The following is an 11529-nucleotide window of genomic DNA, read 5'->3' as shown; positions in this document are numbered from 1 at the left end:
GATATTTTCATTTTTTTTAATGCCTTGATTAAACTGTACAAGTACCTTAATTTCAAAAGTGCAAGCTAACACACAAATAAATTCTTGATGGACCGTGCTCTAAAATAAATTAACCCAGCTTCTTTCGACTTCAAAAATATTTTATTTTAATAATTTTCAGTGGAGAAAATCACATTTTAAATTTGTCAAAAGTACATGAACCAAAGCCAAGATAGCTGTCTTTTATGAAACTTTAGGACTTCATGATAGGTTTGACCTTGCTAACCAAAAAAGGGGGAAAAAAGCGTATAAGATATAGTATTTAGTGTTTGTATTACTGTACACATAGATTCAAAAAAGTTGTAAAAAAAAACAAATATATAACAAACAAATGTTATCAAAGTCAAGATAAGTTACTTTTCTATCTTACTGTATATGTTTTTAGTGTTTTTATTTAATGTAACATATTTATTCAGCTTGAAAAACATAAAGTGTTTACCGATGTATTGGAAAATTTAAAATGGCGCCCGGCTCTCTCTTTGACACGGTAAGTTTTTTTTTAGTTTTTTTACATGGAGGTCACCACTTATCAAGGCCTGGAAGCCACTTGGGGATAAGCGTTATTGCGTGTACAATAATCAATGAGAGAGTATCGTAGTAATTGGATATTTGATAGAGTGTCTTACTTAAGAGAGCGGTTTGTCAGGAATTTGTTTATGTTGGACTTGAAGACATCCAAGTTGTAGTCAGGTGGGAAACAGGCAAACGGAAGAGAGTTTCACAGTCGTGCACTTCTAAGAAAGAAGCTCTGCTCATGGAATCTACATTTAGATTTAGACACAGATAAAGAGTGGAGAAAATTAATGACAGTAGTTTCAGCTAGACGGGTGTTTATCGTGAAAGATTGGCGAGAGAAGACCAGAGATTGGAGTTCAGACGAGCACTTGCCATGGGAATAATGATAAAACAAAGATAGGCTCGCAACGTCTCTTCTGTGGAAGAGGGGCTGCGAGGAAAAGAAAAGAGGATCCCCCACTAAGCCACGAAGCCTATTTTGTACTCTGTCAAGGCAGGATAGGCTGTTTTTAGCAGCTCCTGCCCAGATGTAGCAGCAGTTCTCCATCCTTGGACGTACTTGGCTTTTATACAGATAGAGAATTGCATCAGTAGTGAGATATCTTCTGGAACGGTAGAAGGATCCCACCATTTTCCCAGCGTCCTTAGCAACAGACCTAATGTACGTGTTCAATTTCAGATCAGGAGTAAAGGTCAAACCCAGAAGCTTGTCAAAACATGGAGCCTCCCCAAGACGAGAGCCATCCATTTCAATTGATGCCAGATGGGGATCAGAACGTTGATGATGTAAAGATAGAAGCTTGGTTTTGGGTACATTAAAAGTAACCAGCTACCTCTTCCCCCACTGTACCACACGCTCAAGATCAGAGGAGAGAGAATCAGAGAGAACGTTGTCATTTACAGCCTTTGATGTGTTGCCGTAGATGGTCATGTCATCAGCATAGATGTCAACGAATGATTTAAGTATATGATTTGGGAGATCATTGATGTAGATCAGGAAGAAAGTTGGGCCCAGTATGGACCCCTGAGGGACTCCAGCATTAATACTGTGGGCCATTGATTTCTGCCCATCAACCACTACTCTTATGAACCTATCAGAGAAAAATGATTTAATAATTGAGAAAACATTTACAGTGATACCGTAGCTGGAAATCTTGTGAAGTAGGCCGTTATGCCATACCTTATCGAAGGCCTTTGATATGTCAAGAGCAATTGCCATGGAAAAGAAGCCTTTGTCAAGAGATTTACTAATCCTATGAGATATAACCGTTAGCACATCTGCTGTAGATCTTGCAGAGCGGAAACCATATTGCATGTCACTAAGAAGGTTGTTTCTGCTGAGGTGGTTGACTTCTTCTTTATTTAATATGGATTCCAACAAATTACTCATGACACACAGGAGACTTATTGGTCTGTACTGAGAGGGAGATGGCTTTTCGCCTGAATTCTTAAATACAGTGCATACTGATTAGGTTTTCCAGAGTGTTGGAAAGCACTTCTCCTTAAGGCAACGTTTAAACAGTTTTGTAAGTATGGGGGCAAGTTCCGGTTGAAGTTTTTTCAGTACTGAAAAGGAGTTACAAATAAAAAATATATGCAAAATATTGTTAAAAACCCACCGAATATATGTCAGCCTCTGTCACGGTAACACATATTTAACGAGTTTTTAACCGTATTTTGTGTAGTTTTTTTATTTATAACTCCTTTTCTGAAACTTACTGTGTCAAAGAGAGAGTCGGGCGTCATTTTTAATTTTCCAATATATCGGTAAACACTGTATGTTCTCGAGCCGACTAAACACGTTATATTAAATAAAAACACTAAAAATTTGTCCAACTAGGTAGAAAAGTAACTTATCTAGCTTTTGATAACATTTATTTGGTATAAATTTTTTTTGACAACTTTTTCGAATCTATGTGTACAATAATAAAAACCCACAAATGTTACCTACGTCATTGTCGTGTCGCAAATGGCAACATATCCAAAAAACGATAAGGTAGAAAAATCGAGCAGAATCTAGGGATTTCGCTAACTAAAATGTGATAAGCTGACAGGGGAGATAATTAAGTTATCTTGCTTACATCACGTGGCGCAGCGTAATTCAAAATGTCGGACACATTTCTTCCCCATATAAATTTTATCGAAAACTGTTTGATTTTTAAAAAGCACCAAAATTAAGTCCTATTCGCCAATCATCTCGGTGTTATCCTACTTGACGCTCATTAACCCTTATCCTTGAGTGTTCCTCGGACTTTGATAAGCGATGACTCTATAGCATAAAAAACGTAAAAACAGAACACCCACATTGTCGCTCATTTATAAAACAAGAAAACAACACACACACACACACTGTCGTTCGTGCAAATTAAGTTCCTTTTTCTATTTATTGTGAACTAGCATGTCTACTCGGCGTTGCCCGGGTGGAGAGAGGTGGTGTACTAAGGCTATTGAGCAACCAACACCTAAATAAATAAATAAATGAACTTTTGATTTAATTAAAATAGCAGCGAGTGCCCGTGCGATTGCAAAAAAAAATTAGCCCCAGTAGGTAGGCAGGTTCAAACCTGGTACTGGTCGCGGTAAGAGTTCCCTGCCGAACACCCTCCAAAAACAATGATGTCTCCCGTTTCTCGCACAGCCGCAAAGGACATGTTTTAGTTGTCATAGTAACAACACTTTTTATCGACATTGTTTTACTGTTTAAAGACATTACTACACATTTATTAATAATATCTCACTTTTAATCACTTTTATCGACTTTTTAAAACTTTTTTTTTTACTCTTTTTAAATGACAACGTTAATGTTTATGAATATTGAAATAAAACATTACTACACATTTATTAATATCTTTTTTTTTCTTTACTGTTTATGTGTCAATTTTATCGACTTTTTTTTTTACTGTTTATGTGTCAATTTTATCGACTTTTTCTTTTCTTATATTGAATATTGAAATAGAAGACATTACTACACATTTATTAATAATATCTTTTTTTTTTTTTACTGTTTTACTGTTTGTGTCACTTTTATCGACTTTTTCTTTTATGAAACTTATCGGCGGTTCTTGAAATTTACTTACCACAAAACTTGTCGGCGGTTCTTGAAATTTACTTACCACAAAATGATGATAGAATAATAAATTTACTTACGTTTAATCAATGTTATTTTCTTTTTTAAATAGCATTTTCTTTTTAAATGACGACGTTTTTACTGTTTATGAACATTAAACTTTAAGCTTAGAAATACGATTTAAAATATAGCGCGGATCATAAGTGCACTAGCACCCATTTTCTTATTAATAAATGTTTAGTAATTATTTTTCTTTTAACATTCATAAACAGTAAAAACGTCGTCATTTAAAAAGAAAATGCTATTTAAAAAAGAAAATAACATTGATTAAACGTAAGTAAATTTATTATTCTATCATCATTTTGTGGTAAGTAAATTTCAAGAACCGCCGACAAGTTTTGTGGTAAGTAAATTTCAAGAACCGCCGATAAGTTTCATAAAAGAAAAAGTCGATAAAAGTGACACAAACAGTAAAACAGTAAAAAAAAAAAAAAAAAAAAAAGATATTATTAATAAATGTGTAGTAATGTCTTTTATTTCAATATTCAATATAAGAAAAGAAAAAGTCGATAAAATTGACACATAAACAGTAAAAAAAAGATATTAATAAATGTGTAGTAATGTTTTATTTCAATATTCATAAACATTAACGTTGTCATTTAAAAAGAGTAAAAAAAAAGTTTTAAAAAGTCGATAAAAGTGATTAAAAGTGAGATATTATTAATAAATGTGTAGTAATGTCTTTAAACAGTAAAACAATGTCGATAAAAAGTGTTGTTACTATGGCAACTAAAACATGTCCTTTGCGGCTGCGCGAGAAACGGGAGACATCATTGTTTTTGGAGGGTGTTCGGCAGGGAACTCTTACCGCGACCAGTACCCAAACCTGTAACACGAAAGAAGAACAGGAGGTTAAAAAAAAAAAGCGAACGCACTAGCTGTCCTGGCCGTGGCGACTTGGGCCTTTGAAATAATGTTTTATAAATGTACGTTGAGGTTGGGAGGTGCATGACTTGCAAAAACTGTTGACGAAAAAAATGACTCCTCCTTGAAAAATAAAACGGCCCAGTTGACAAGCACAGAACTAATCTTTTTGACAAATTTGTAGATACTTTTCATCTGAGAGACCGATCTTTCTAACAAAAGCAATTTTGACACGGCCTGTGGTGCGTCTGTCAAAAGTTTTGGGCAGACATACCAAACAAACACAAACACAAACACACACACACACACAAACACACACACACATACAAACACACATACAAACATACACATTCTGCATCTTATATAATAGAACCAGATAAATGTAAATATGTCCCATTTATATTGACAAAATCGAAATTTACTTTTCTCACTCGTGAACAACATGTTTTGCATGAAATGTTTTGGCTTTAAGTATTTCAAGCAGAAAACTGCGGGGCGATAATGAGCCGCCAAATCTAACTAGCTGCTTTAGAAAGTATTTAAAAACAACAAAACATCTTCCAGATAAAAACATGTTAGGGTTTGTTACGATATTGATAATAACTAGGCACCGCCAAAAATGGCCGCAAAATCAAGTTGTTGTTGTTTTTTAAAACTAAATTACATTTATTAAAATCCATTATTTCTGAGTAACTTTTTTTTTCCAGAAAGATAAAACCCTGAATTTTATCATATAGAAAACAGAATAATGTAAAACTTTTTCTACTATTTTTAATTAAATTTTAAATGTTAAATTTTCCCAAAAAGTTAACAATTGACATTTTTTGTCTTGCCCAAAAAACGTATTTAAATATTTAAAAAAAAAGGTTTTTGAAATAATTAATTTATTTATTTATTGTCTAAGATTTAGGATGATTTTCTAAGAGAATATGCAAAAATATTATAATATAAGTACCTGAATTTCAAATAATTCCACTTATTCATATAGGTAACCAGATATTTCGCGTCGATGTAGAGTCTAGATCGACTCTGTTTACGTTTGCGTTGGATAAGAAGAAAACTATGGAAGACCAAACAGGCCAAAAAAACTTATTTTTCAGTGACGAAAATTTCAATGTATTATCAAGCTGAGGCTGGCCAGTACTAGATGGGTGACCATTTGTATGAGTTTGGTTTTTAATGTGTACGTGTGTGGGGGCCAGGCTCCCCAAAATGGGGGAGGGGCAATTTAAAGCAGAATAAAAAAAAATTATTTCAGCGCGTTTGGTCCACCGTAGTCGAAAGGCGGCAAACGTTTTCAAACGGGATCGAAAAAAAATGATGCTATTTTTAACACAAAGGGCACAATATTTATCGAATTTTTTTTTGTATCGCTTCTTCAAAGCATGCCCTGTTTAATAATGGTCATGCATTATTCGGCTCGCTAAAAAAAATTGTTAATTTATTTATCAAAAATTTTAAAATGGCTTTTTTCGTATAAATATTAAAAAAAAATTTTTTTTTGTTTTGCTTAACTTAAATTAATTATTTTACTTAACATATTCACCGAATTTCACACTTCAAAACTCAAAAGCGGGATAATTAAACACAATCGAAGTTCTGATATTCAGACGTCAAAATAAGGTATGCAAACAATTTTTTTTTTTTAATCTATAATTCTGTCCCTTACAACAACACAATATGTTTTGTTCAGTTTCAGATGATTATTTTAAGCATATTTGTTCCCACTTCAAAAAAGGGGGGGTTTTGTAAGCAAAAAATATATATATATAAATATCGTTTATGAAAAATAAGTACACTGTTATAAAGTTCATTCTTCTCCTAATAATCGCTGAAAATTTCGTATTGATCGGATAATTACCTGATTTTTGGTAGATTTTTAAAAAGACGGTCCGTCAAAAAGTACTGACCTACCCCCCCCCCCAGTTTTGGCGGTGCCTAATAATAACATATGCATATACAACATAATCTTCTAAAATATAAAACGCAAAATATGTTTGTGTGTTTGTATGTCGGCCAAAAACTTTCAACACACACTGGTATCGTTTTGAAGCTCGATCTTTCAGAGGACAAATATCGAAAAATACTAACGCAGTCATTCTTAAAGTAGATCGGAGTGATTTGCACTCTTACGCTAGCATGTACTGTCACATCTACTGTGGCTCTTTCATGGCATGCATTGCATCGGGGCAGCTTTAATATGTTAATTATTCTAAGCGAACGAGTTCTTAATGCGGAACATTCAACTAACTAAAAATGCAGCATGAAGAGCGACGGGAAAGAAAAATAATCTTTATAGTTTCATTAGTATTGATCTACGATTGAATTCGCGGTAGACGACAGTAGCCTCGTAAAAAACAAATTGAGATTTAACTCGAAATATGTAGAAATCAGCTGATAGCTATTTAATGCTATGATACTTAATATTATTATTATTATTTATCAGCTGTTGTTGTTATTATTATTATTATTATTATTATTATTATTATTATTATTATTATTATTGTTATTATTGTTATTATTGTTGTTAGATTTATTATTGTTACTATTATTACTATTAGTGTTGTTGTTGTTGTTGTTGTTGTTATGGTTATTATTGTTATTATTATTGCTGTTGTTGTTGTTATTGTTATTACTGTTATTATCATTGTTGTTGTTATTATTATTAGTGTTGTTGTAATTATTGTTATTATTATTGTTCTTACTGGTGTTGTTATTTTTATTGTTGTTATTATTATTATTGTTGTTGTAATCATTAACATGTTCTTGTTATTGTTATTATTGTTGTTGTAATCATTACAATGTTCTCGTTATTATTATTATTGTTGTTGTAATCATTACAATGTTCTCGTTATTGTTATTATTGTTGTTACTATTATTATTGTTATTGTTGTCGTTGTTATTGTTATTATTATTATTATTATTGTTGTTGTTGTTGTTATGGTTATAACTATTGTTATTCTTGTTCTTGTTCTTGTTATTGTTATTATTATTGTTATTATTCTTGTTATTATTATTATTGTTGTTGTAATCATTACAATGTTGTTTTTATTATTATTATTGCTATTATTATTATTGCTATTATTATTATTAATGTTGTTGTTATTATTGTTGTTATTATTATTGTTGTAATTATTGTTATTGTTATTATTATTGTTATTATGGTTATTATTATTGTTGTTGTTGTTGTTATTATTATTATTATCATTATTATTGTCATTATTATTGTTGTTGTTATTATTATTATTGTTATTATTTTTATTATTGTTATTATGGTTATTATTATTGTTATTATTGTTGTTGTTATTGTTATTGTTGTTGTTATTATTATTGTTATGAATGTTGTTATTATTATTGTTATTATCATTATTGTTGTAACCATTACAATGTTGTTGTTATTGTTGTTGTTGTTGTTGTTGTTGTTATGATTATTATTATTATTATTATTATTATTGTTTTTATTATTGCTGTTCTTCTGTTTATTGCCTTTGTTGTTTTTATTGTCGTTGTTTTTGTTGTTATTATTATTATTATTATTATTATTATTATTATTATTATTATTATTATTATTATTATTTACATAAACTTAACGTAAACATTACTCGCAACAGAGACAATGAAACGCAATTTCGATTGTATTTAATATGAAACATTCATCAACCTAAAACATAAATATTCGGGAATTCGAAAAAAGTTTTCTGAATTTTCTGGTTAGAAAAGAACTAAGAAACTAACATATTTACAAAGCAGCTGATAGTAATTCGATACTTGCTGTTGTGGTATTTATAAATAGAGTTTATCCTAAGCATTCCGTAGGCGTTTTCCCATATGGTCTAGTGGTTAGGATTCCTGGCTTTCACCCAGGCGGCCCGGGTTCGATTCCCGGTGTGGGAACGTGATTTTTTTTTTTGTTCTCATTCTTATACTTATTTAACACGTCTGAGTTTTAGTCAGAAACTAAAGGATATTTCAGATTATGTCAGTTCAATACTGGTTGTTGTTGTGTTACTTATATATCATAGTTAGGATTTATAGTTTTGTACAGGCGGCCCAGGTTCGATTCCCGGCGTGGGGAGGTTTTTTTTTTTCTTTGTTTCATTTCTATGCTTTATCTTCATTAATAATTTGTTTTTGTTACTCAAACCATTTTTATCTCAAATTTATTTTGTATGTATATCATCTGAATTAATAAATGCGAACTATTTTTGTTTCATTCGTCACGTTATTGTGATTTAAATCAAGAGTAATATTTTGAAATACTATTTACATATTATTGATACGAATGGGAAAAAACACAAAACTTATCGTTTCCAATTTTTCCATATGTTACATGATAAGGGCTGTCCCGGCTGTCCCCTTTTCATGTAAGTATAAAAATAGAGAGATTACTTAAAATGAAAGAAAGCAGAAATCGAACCCTGGACATAAGTTTTAAAGAACAATAGGTTTAAATGGAATGTCCAGTAAATTGTTAATTCTGATGAAATAAATAATAAATAGACTATTCAATTATTAGAAATAATCTGGATAATAAAATATGGGTTAAATAAATTAGATATGTAGGTTGAATTCCTTTGTAAAAACATCAAAGAAAAAATAGGTTATTGGGAAATCATAATGTCAGAAAAACGTGCAAAGTCGCGAATGTTGAAACACGTGAATTTTGCTCACGTGGCCGGGATGCATGGATTTCTCAATATAGGAAGTGAGAGTTAGTTAGTTGGGGACAGTCAGTGAGAAACTCAGAGAGAGTCTGGACTTTGGAATTCGAACGTCTAGGAAGCGAGACGGTCACTTTGAAACTAAAATGTGAAGCTTTGAATTCTTGATGAGAAAAGCACGGCCGGTCGTGAAGAAATAAATCCATCATGTGTTTTGATAAAAGCTCGTCTTTGTGTTTGTGATTCTTACAAAAAAGGTAAAGTGAATTGTTATTATATGTCTGCGTTATAAAATGTCGTGACATACACATATCATATCCACAATGTGAATCTACATCTCATATCTACACTAAGACTGTCCGAACACTATCCCTTCACTCTAAGAGTTTCTTCTTCTACACGTCTAAGTAATGAACAGTTTTAATATAAATATGAATCTTCATAAAACGAACAATCTCCCTTTTAACAATCTGTCTCTTCATCCCTCCTAAGACTCTTACGCTTCTTAACATGTAAACAAAAGAACATTTATCATCATAAGAATAATTAGCGACGCGTTAAAATATAACACATATATACACACCAGTTAAAAGAAAATAGCACACACACACATACACACAAACATACGCATACACGTACACACACACTGTCGCTAAAGCGTGTTGAGTGCTTATTTTTATTCATTACGAATATGCTTAGCTATTTATATACATAAATGCGAAAGCTTTTCTTACTCATGAACGAAATCTCTATTATTATATAAAAAGAACTCTGTGTGTGTGTGTGTGTGTGTGTGTGTGTGTGTGTGTGTGTAAGAGTTCGCTCCGTATGGACTCTGAAACGGCTAGGCCGATTTTCATGAAATTTCATTCAATTGTACTTTCTGTATCTGAAAGAGTTATTGTAGTGTATCGGAATGTCTTCGATAAGTATCGATAATCGATAATCAAAAACAAAACCGACGTAAGAAAGAATCGGCGATTTTGACGAGAGTTAACTCCTTATACAGCCAAACATCGCAAGTGCATTTGAGAAGTTTTCTTATCACACAAACCGGAAGCGCGACATATAAAATCAACAGTAGGTTTTGACATGTCAGGGACGCATTCGAAATGAACCTTTACGTTTAAAGCACAAGTGAACCATGATACTTGACTTTTGAATTTTAAACTTTAATTCAAGTCCTTATAATCATCGCACAACCAGAAAAGCTGGCCATATAAAATCAACAATAGGTTCTTAGATATGACAGGGGCACCGTTAAAATGAATGTTTCTGTTTAGAGCACAAGAGAACCATGATACTTGATTTTTTTAATTTTTAACCTTGATTCAAGCCATTATATATATATATATATATAAAAAAATAATTGTATAAAATCCAAAAACAGGAAAAATACTGATAGGCAAAATACCGACAATAACATGGTGATACTTATCGGTGGATTTCTATCGGGATTTTGTCCATTTCTTTTTTTTTTTTTTTTTTTACTTAGGAACGATTATTGACTCTCCGAAGTCGGAGTCGGCCATGTTGATTGTCGGATTTACTTACCAACTCGACACTACGTATTTTTCGAACTAAATAAAAGCGTTAAAATACGTTAAAACACACACACAAAATTTATCCACGTAAGTAGAAAATAACTTTTCTTGCGTTTGGTAACATTTATTTGTTAAATATTTAAAATTTATACCCTTTATTTTCGTTTGTTGGCTTCTCTGTTAAATCTCCAATATATCGGATGTATTTTTACTCTCGTGATGACATCTACTACCGCTGTCCTTCATGCCACCGAGGCTATTTTAATATTTTGACCTAATGAGTTTGTAATAGTCGTAAATTCTAGCATCGCTTTTGCTTTACGAAAAGTTGTCACGTGGAACTCGGCCGGCTGTGTCGCGGCTAATCCGTGCGATCTTTCAACCCTCTTATTGAAAGGCTAGACACACTGTTTTTAATCTGCAAACAAGAATTTTCGAGTATCGTTGCATTTTGTTATTGAAGTTTTATATGACCAAAATATACAAGTCTGTGATGGAGGTTGAAATTCCTTGTTTTTATGTGTAAGGCATAAAATTGCTTTTTTGGCCGTTTCATGTTTTTCATTTGTCTTTGGCATACTGGGCAGCGAGGATTTTCAGTTCTTTGATATGTTTTTCCTGAAATATGCTTTCGCCTCGTCACGCGTTCTCCAAATGTTGTTTATGTCTGTGTTAATTGAAAGAGTTAATTCAAAATGTTATTTGCCGGGACACCATCGACCAAGTATCACGTGACCTAACTTTTCTCAAATTGAAAGCGAGGCTATAATTTCGGACC

The 11529-nt window shown here is 32.1% G+C and overlaps 1 non-coding gene across 1 annotated transcript; it reads left to right on the top strand.

Annotated features, from left to right (window-relative positions):
* The first annotated feature begins 8368 nt into the window (after positions 1–8368).
* On the top strand, positions 8369–8440 carry Trnae-uuc (transfer RNA glutamic acid (anticodon UUC)). Its single transcript has one exon. It is a non-coding gene; the product is annotated as a tRNA-Glu (tRNA).
* The last annotated feature ends 3089 nt before the right edge of the window (positions 8441–11529 follow it).

Source organism: Euprymna scolopes, chromosome 28 (genome assembly GCF_053919585.1).
Source record: "Euprymna scolopes isolate OS-2025 chromosome 28, ASM5391958v1, whole genome shotgun sequence".
NCBI classification, from domain to species: domain Eukaryota; kingdom Metazoa; phylum Mollusca; class Cephalopoda; order Sepiida; family Sepiolidae; genus Euprymna; species Euprymna scolopes.
The sequence above is the reverse complement of the archived record's forward strand: the minus strand, read 5'-3'. Positions and strand labels throughout refer to the sequence as shown.